Genomic DNA, 9736 nt, shown 5'->3' with positions numbered 1-9736 from the left:
TATTGCTGAGTACATACACGAGGATCTTAAATCAGTAGATGAATATGATTTATACTAGGCATAGAAAGAGGTACAATGCATAGGATGGGACATGAAGCTACATACATCACTCTCTTTTAGATGAGTTATGCTTTTAGGAGTTTACTTATGCACTAGGTCTTAGTTTGTTGCTTATCGGAGACAACTAGCTTGGCACTACTGTAGCCTCTCTCAACCTCACAACGAAGAGAAACATCGATCAACACCCTACTTGCCCCAAACTTGGCAAAATAACATTTTACCATAGTGAAAAATGTATTTTTCAGAGATGTTTAGGGTTTTTGTTTCCCCAAATGGTTCAAGAAAAATATTAAAGGAGGAGATCAAACGTCATAAGGTTAACTATCTTTTTTTCCCCTATGTAAAAACTTATTTTTGCCACCTAATGCACGATCCCATTTTGAGTTTGCTTAAACAAGGCTTTAATAAAAAAACCTAAAAGTTTGCAATATATATTTTTGTAATAGTTCAAAAAATTTCATAAGATCAGGACTATGTTTTAAAAATTTTAACTGTAAAACCTGGCTTGGCCAAATATTTTGGTTTTGCATTTTTTTTTTTTTTTTTTGTTTGCGGGTACAAATTTCAGCTTTGGACACTTGAAATTCGAATTGCATTAAATTGATATATGTATATATATATATATATATAAATTTGGCCAACTGGAGGTATGGAAATTGATGTTGGAGAAAAAAATAATAATAATAATAGTATCCGCGATAAACAATGAACCAGATCAATATGTTTAGGAATACCTCTCCAAATTATTTCTGACTTTCTGTTTGAATGCATTATTAGTGATAAAATTATATGAGAATATTGAGACAACATAATTTATAAGATTATCATTTGGTCGAAAGTGTATTTAGATAGAATGACAGAAAAATTTAGAAGCAGAACATCATATGGAGATAAACATGACTTTGACATGCAAAGAAAAGAAGATAGGATAAAGGTTGAAAATCGAGAACATCCACATTTGATCAAAATACATGGTCACTCCGTGACATTTTGAAGTTGTGTCAGCAAGATTTTTATATACACAGCCACTCCCTCGCGGACATTACTTTCAGTATTTATTATTATTATTATTATTATTATTATTTTTTAACATCAACCAAAATAATATTTGAGATTTCTGCAATATTCTTTTTAAGATTATTAATCACGGACACTCCACGACAAAAAATACTTAATCACTTCTAGGGCTGAATAAGGAATCCGTAAAATTTATAATTCGATCCAGTCTAATCCAATCCGGTAAGTTTGGATTGATTTTTTGAATCCGTGGTTCGGTTCCAGATTGAAAAATTAAAAATCCGTAATCCACGGATTGGTTCCGGATTGGAATCGATCCGAACTATATACAAATATCCTATATTTATATTATATACCCTCCCGTATAGTATCTTCTCTTATTCCATATAAAACCTAAATCCAAACCTAAATCTGCATAGTATCTTCTTTTATTGTTTTTGTTTGTTGGTTTTTAGTTTTAATTTATAATGGTTGAAATACTTATAGTGGAACTAGTTTTCTTATAATTGTTTAAATTCTAGAATAGTATATTGCTATTGTGGAAAGACACGTTGCTATTGTAGAACTAATATGATACTATGTTTATATTTTTATGAAATTAAAATGTTCTATATATATATTTTTTGTTATTTAAGTATGTGAATCCTGTTAGGGAAAATATGTGATTCCCCACAAGTAAATCAATCAATGGGAATAAAAACTAATGCGGAAAAATTAAATCAAAAGCAACACAAGAATTTTTACGCGGTTCCCTCAATGTGAGGTACGTCTACGGGATCGAAATCCGATTCCACTATCAACCAAATAAGTTCCAAACGATTACAAACGAGACACTAATGGTCTTACCAAACCACCCTTAGGTGAATTCCAAATAATCACAAATAAACAAAGAGGAAAGACCTCACCAAATAGATGAACCAAAATCTTCAGAATCAGAGTTGAAGAAGACAAAAAAAAAAACGAACCCAAATCAACTTCACCAAAACACCTAGCCGAAGATGCACCGAAAAACATTCCAAAGCACAAACGAAGGCGCACCACTTCCGAAAAAGTGGAACAGATTTGTAGCAACCTCATAGCACCGAATAAATCATACCAAGCCCTATCTCACCAAAATCAATTAGCCGCTACCATGTGCATCGAAAACAAATACAATATATTTATATATATTGTTGAATCTTGAATTTTGTAATCAAACCTAATTGTTACCAAACTGAATTGAGTCTCCTCAAATATAATATATAAAAATATATTATACCTAAATCACGTCAAATTAAAATTCTTTAACAAACCAATTGGGTCCCACACTCCAATAAGGAGGCATACCCAACAATTCTCCCCCTACCGACTTAGGTGGAGATATCAACCATACCCGCCAAAGTTCGACACTTCAAATGTTTGTCCCTCGACAAAGTCTTTGTCAACATATCCGAAATATTATCATCCGTGTGAACCTTTTCGAGTTGCAACAATTTCGAATCTAACACATCACGAATCCAGTGGTATCTCACATCAATGTGTTTCGATCTCGAATGAAAAGTAGATTTTTTGCTTAAGTGAATAGCACTTTGACTATCATAATAAAGCACATACCTTTCTTGCTTTAAACCCAACTCTTGCAAAAATTTCTTCAACCATAACTCTTCTTTGCAAGCTTCTGTAATAACAATAAATTCAGCTTCGGTAGTTGAGAGAGCAACACATTTTTGTAATTTAGATTGCCATGCCACAGCTCCCCTTGCAAAAGTCATCAAATACCCCGAAGTAGATTTCCTAGAATCAACATCACCGACCATGTCAGAATCAGTGAACCCATCAAGCATCGGCTTACCATCTCCAAAACACAAACATACCTTCGAAGTCCCTCGAAGATACCTTAGAATCCATTTTACCGCTGCCCAATGTTCTTTACCCGGATTAGAGAGAAAACGACTCACCACACCAACGGCGTGAGCAATATTCGGCCTTGTACAAACCATGTCGTACATCAAAGAACCAACTGCTGAAGTATAAGGAACTTTCAACATCTCTTCTTTGTCTTTCTCACTTGTAGGACATTGATTCGAACTAAGCTTGAAGTGACCCGCAAGTGGACAACCAACCGACTTTGCTTTATCCATATTGAACCTCTCAAGAACTTTCTCAATGTAGCTTTCTTGAGACAACCAAATCAGCCTCTCTTTGCGATCACGAACAATTTTCATACCAAGAATTTGCTTTGCCGGCCCCAAATCTTTCATAGCAAAAGATTTGCTCAACTCTAATTTCAACCTGTTTATCATGGTAGAATCTTGACCCACAATTAACATGTCATCAACATAAAGCAAAAGAATAATAAATTTGCCATCCGAAAAATTTTTCACAAATACACAATGGTCCGAAGTGGTTTTAAAAAAACCATTATTCATCATGAAAGAGTCAAATTTTTTGTACCATTGTCGCGGGGCTTGCTTGAGGCCATACAAACTTTTCTTCAATCTGTAAACAAATTTCTCTTTCCTTTTCTCTACAAAACCTTCCGGTTGCTCCATGTAAATTTCTTCTTCAAGATCACCATGAAGAAATGCGGTTTTCGCATCAAGTTACTCAACTTCAAGGTTCATACTTGCAGCCATGCCCAGTATAACCCGAATAGAATACATCTTTACAACTGGTGAAAAAATCTCGTCAAAGTCAATACCTTTCTTTTGCCCAAAGCCTTTCACAACAAGACGTGCCTTGTGCCTCAGATTCTTGCCATCATTCTTCAATTTGAAAACCCACTTATTTTTCAGAATTTTCCTCCCTTTAGGCAACTTCACTAAATCATAAGTTTGGTTTTCAAGTAAGGAATTCATCTTCTCTTCTATAGCCTTTTTTCAATCACCTTTCTTTGCATGCTCAATTGCTTCTTGGTAGCTCTCCGGTTCCCCTTGATCAGAAATCAACACAAATTCATTGGGAGGATACTTTCTTGAAGGTTGCCGGTCCCTTGTAGATTTTCTTAACTCAAGTTGTGGTGGCGGTTCTTGAGTTGGATGTTCTTCCTCAATTTCTGGCTCAACTTCATTAGGATTAGCATCATCCTCTACATCTTCAATAGGTGGCTGCACATCTCCCCCATTTTCATCATCAACTGAAGATGAAGGAGATGGATCCATGTCAATGAGATCACTAGTTTTTGGCTCCGGTTGATCACCTTTGCCAAAGTCTTCAATTGTTTGGTCTTCAAGAAACACAACATCACGGCTTCGAATGACTTTCTTGTCGACCGGATCCCACAATCTATACCCAAATTCATCACGCCCATAGCCAAGAAAAATACATTGTCTTGACTTGCTATTAAGCTTGGACCTCTCATCTTTTGGAATGTGAACAAAAGCTCGGCAACCAAACACTCTTAAGTGCTCATAAGACACATCTTTACGGGTCCAAACTCTTTCTGGAACATCACCATTCAAAGGATAGGAAGGTGACAAATTGATCATGTCAACCACTGTCTTCAATGCCTCACCCCAAAAGGATCTTGGCAATTTAGCTTGTGAAAGCAAACACCTTGTTCTTTCCACAATGGTGCGGTTCATCCTCTCGGCAACCCCATTTTGTTGAGGAGTCTTCTTAACTGTCTTTTGGTGCCGAATACCTTGGCTGCAACAATACTCATCAAATGGCCCAATGTATTCACCACCATTGTCTGATCGGATACACTTCAATTTTTGCCCTGTTTCTCTTTCAACCATAGCCTGAAAATGCTTAAATACTTCTAGAACTTGATCTTTAGTTTTTAGAAGAAAAGCCCAAACTTTCCTTGAATAATCATCAATGAAAGTAACAAAACAAAGTGCACCACTATGTGTTCTAACTTTTAAAGGACCACAAACATCCGAATGAATCAACTCCAAAACATTTTCTTTTCTAGAAGCAACATTTTTATGAAAAGAAACTCTATGTTGTTTACCCGCCAAACAATGAACACAAGTTTTGAAATGTGTACCTTTCAAATCGGGTAGAAGCTCTTTCTTGAACAATACTTGCAACCCCTTTTCACTCATGTTGTGACGCTCCAAATTTTTTTAAACATCAAGGGAAATTAAATAAACAAAATGACTTAATAAACTAAAAAGTTGACATCTTAATAGGACATTCCAGCTCTCGTACATAACCAAAGATTCAAATAATATTTAATAAAAACTTAAGATTATCCAAATACAACAACAAATGAAATTATAAGGTCCTTAATAGCCAATTTATAAGATAATAAAGTTATTCGACTTTAGTCATGATTTCAAGTCAGCCAGGGCTCTACGTTAGCGTCAACTCCATTTCAGCTTCAATTATTTCCTCGCCAAAACCTGGCATAAAACGCCAGGGCAACCATGAGTTTTGCAACACAGTAAGAAAACATAACCAACCTACCATTCTTTTCAAGAGAAAAATAATGAGATTATAAATATGAGATAACAATATAATTGTAAGCATAAATTACAACCATTAAAATAATTTCAATAATTTTAATAAATTAGGTGATACTCGAAATCTCACCAAAGAGATTTAACTTACCAACCACTAAGCATGGCAACGGTTAATTTGAAACCCTCCCTTGGTCAAATATTTTAGTGTTACCAACCGTAACTACCAGGGATGCCCACGTCCGGAGTTATATACCCAAGTAGTAGCATCCGTGGTCTGCCCCAAGGAAACGGTCTGCCAGGGGTACGTAACCTCCTTGTATGCCACCGGCACATCCACCCTTATTCCAAAACCAAATACCGAAAAGGGTTCAAATAAGTCCCGTGCCATCTTAGAGTTTCGCAACACAATTTACGTGAGAATTCTCAAAACCAGGGCTCACCCTGAACAACCGGTATTAACTGTCAATCCCATGATTTTATACACTCTTTAAAACCAAGACTTACTCTGAAAACTGGTATTAACTGTCAATTGTTAACTTTGTCTATGCCTTTAATCCTTTCAGTTAATTTTAATATTAATCACAAATAATTCCAATTTTTAATCACACATGATGTTATACCAACTCATTAAAACTTCCAACATAAAATATTACACATGTCACACAATAATAAATAAATGTACAGCATTTAAATAAATAATTTATTTAAACCATGGTATGAAATAATAATTTGGATACAAAGAAAATAAACCAAAGTCACACACGTGCATGGATTTTTAATCTACAAGATTAAACTAGCACAATATTAAATAAACCACAATACACCCATACATGGTTTACTAATTTACTATATTTGATGGATTGGACCAACACAATAACTTATTTTTATCTAAATAAATAATTGAAGTGATGATCTTAAACCTGTCTAGAAATTTTTAGGTTATACCTCAAATAATAAAAATTATAAATAAATTATTTATACAGTTCTAAAATTCGTGAAAATGTACAGAATATTCAATAAATATGTTTGGGTCATTTTTCAGAAATAAATTCCCAAAAATAAGTTATAAATAATTCTGTAAAATTTTCAGAAATTTTATGACACAGATTTATCGCATTTTCTTAAATTAATTCCATACTTAAATTTATAAATCAGATCCATAATCTAAAAATTTAGTATGAAATTAGACTTCTCAAATTTCATATTTTAGTTAGAAATTACTAGATTTGGCTTAATATAGAATTTTTAATAAGTTTTTAAACATATAGTAAAATCTGTCTTACAGTAGCAGATTTAATTATAAATTTGTATAAATTCGTACCAAGCTCAATAATTGTTGAAAAAAATTCCCGGATGAACTAGACATCATTCTCAACAACTTTGTAGAAGAAATCATTTCAAAATTTTGAGCATAAAATTGTCTAAAAATTCGTACAAGTTTCTGGCAGATTGAAGAGTTATATAATCAAACCAAATAAAATCTTTAATCATCTCTTTAATGGCACAAACTACACATGCAAGTCTAAATCCAAGATTATATCATGATTTTGAGGCTACTAATAAAGAAATGACCTTCAAATATTTAACATACCAATCACAAATTTACATACAACTATAAACAAAATTTTATCTAAAGTTTTAGCTATGTTAACATATGAACACAAATCTAAAAATTTAACAATTAAAAAGAATGAGACGGTTATGAGAGTTTTCTTACTATGTTAGGCTGCTAACGATTTATCGTCCGAATTTGATTTATGATTCTGATCATAAGATATGATCGTCCTGGCTCCATGATCGTCTTGCTGAAATTTCACATCAATCGGACGCGATCTCACCGTTGATCTGCCATTGGATTCTCTTAGAACTTTTAGTTGTTGATCATCATCTTAGACTCAGAATTTGCAAGATCTAACCCCAAAAATGGATTCTACACGTCGAAAAACCTAAGGGTGGCCATCCCCAAAGTCATAGGACCACTCGATTAACCTAAAGGTACTAGGGTGCACCGTAGCACCATGGGCCGAGAAACGCTGGGTAAAATTTAAGCTCATCTTCTCCAACCGCCATAGCATACACGAACAGAAGACCCAAAATTTTGGTTTCAATGTCACCAGTTCAAATGCTTGTATCTTCTTCACCATAACTCTGTTTTATCTTATTTTTCTGTCATTGGGTTCACCTCACGGCCTAGTTTTTAGTTTACTACTCACACGCCTCGTTCTGTCTCTTTTTGCATGCCGTCGGATCTCCAAAATTTGACGAAAAAATAAGATTATTTTCCTACCGTCTCGGACATTTTTTTCGAACCATCTTTCGGACCCCATAACTTTCTTAGTTCTTAACGGTTTTACTTCATTCTTTCGCCAATCTCTTCAACTTACTTCGTACTTCATCTTACATGGCCTATTTGTCTCACTTCTTCCCGGAATGGATGGTTTTGGCATGCCGAAAGTAAGCCGAAAACCAACTTTTGAACTTCAAAATAAACTTCTCTAACTTTGCTTCTTTCTCCTCCATCTTCTTTCTTCTTCTCTTTCTTCACCTACAACACTTTGTGAATGGTGGTTCTAGATGATAATAGAAATAGGTGATGGTGGTGGTGGCGGTCCGATGGTGCGCCAATGGTGGTGAAGTTCGCGGGTTGGCGATAGTGTGGGTTAAAGCCGTGACTATGGAGGTCGGGAGGAGGAGTAAGAATAAAGATAAAGAAGAAGAAATAGTTTTGAGAATGAGAGGGGGAGAGAAAGAGAGAGAACCGACGGAGAGAGAGAGAAAGATGAAGCTGGAAGTGAAGCAAAAGATGAAGAAATATAAGGAAACGTTAGACTCAATTTATGGGAAGAATGAGAAAGAGTAAAAGAAGATAGAAATTAAAAAGAAGAATGCAACACCTGGTGTATATAGCATCTGCATGTCCACCACATTTTCTTTTGATACAGAAGATGGTTGCACGTGGAAGGTGGGCGGTAAGAAAACATGGGGAGCAAACCCATGGTTTCTGATTAGATTTTAGTACAGAAAATATTAGGTTCTAGTGTAATTTGACTACAAAAAAATGTAAAGAAAAATATAATAAAAATATCATACGGTTCAGAAATTAATATTGAGTAATAAAGTCAAAAATATTTTATTTTATCTTATTTTGAATAACTTTTCAGTATAAAAATATACAGACTGTTAAATTCAAAAAAAATTGTGAATAATTACTTAAGAAAATTAAAATATATTATTATTATTATTATTATTATTATTATTATTATTATTATTATTATTTTTATATATAAAAATACGGGGTTTCACACATGTGGCCAAGCCACTTGTGCCACAATTCGGTAGAAGTGTCATCTTCAAGTGTATTGACAACACCTTTACAAATTTTTCCTTGCATCGAATAAAGTGTATGAGTCTTCTTGCACTTAGCCACTACCAAAGAACCCTTTGTGAGCTTCCATATTCCATCACCAAATTTGTTGTTGAAGCCTTCATCATCTAGCTTCCCAGCAGAGATCAAATTGAGGCGAATGTCAGGAACATGCCTCACATCTTTAAACAACAACTTGCAGCCCAAATTTGTTTCCAAGCAAACATCACCCATACCAATAATCTTGGACAAACCTTCATTACCCATTCGAACAAAACCATAATCTCCTTCGGTGTAGGTAGTGAAGAAATCAACTCGAGAAGGCACATGAAAAGAAGCACCGGAATCAATCACCCAATTACTCTCTTGGCCCACAAAATTAATACAATTATCTTCACAAACGACCATGAGATCACCATTGGTAGTAGCTACTGTTGTGTCTTCTTACTTCTTATCCACACTTTTGTCACGCCTTTTCTCCTTATTCTTGAGCTTTCGGCATTCTCGCTTCATGTGCCATTTCTCATGGCAATAATGGCAATCAATGTTTTTCTTTGAAAAAGAACCATCTTTTGATTTATCACGGCTTTGATCACGACCATGAGGAGTCTTACTCCTCCCCCTTATTTTGCTTCGGCCTCTCACAACAAATGCTTCCGAATGAGAGGAACCCGCTGATTTTCTTCTAGTTTCTTCATTCAACAGGCTACTAGTGACTTGGCCCATTGTGACAACTCCATCGGGCGCCGAATTACTGACGGTCACAACCAAAGTCTCCCAACTTTCGGGCAAAGAACTAAGTAGCATCAAAGCCTGCAACTCATCATCAAAAATAATTTTCATAGAAGCAAGTTGGTTAACAATACTCTTTATTTCATTCAGATGTTCCGGAATAGGGCTGCCC

This window comes from Camellia sinensis, chromosome 5 (assembly GCF_055761805.1).
Source record: "Camellia sinensis isolate YWXY chromosome 5, ASM5576180v1, whole genome shotgun sequence".
NCBI classification, from domain to species: Eukaryota; Viridiplantae; Streptophyta; class Magnoliopsida; order Ericales; family Theaceae; genus Camellia; species Camellia sinensis.
The sequence above is the reverse complement of the archived record's forward strand: the minus strand, read 5'-3'. Positions refer to the sequence as shown.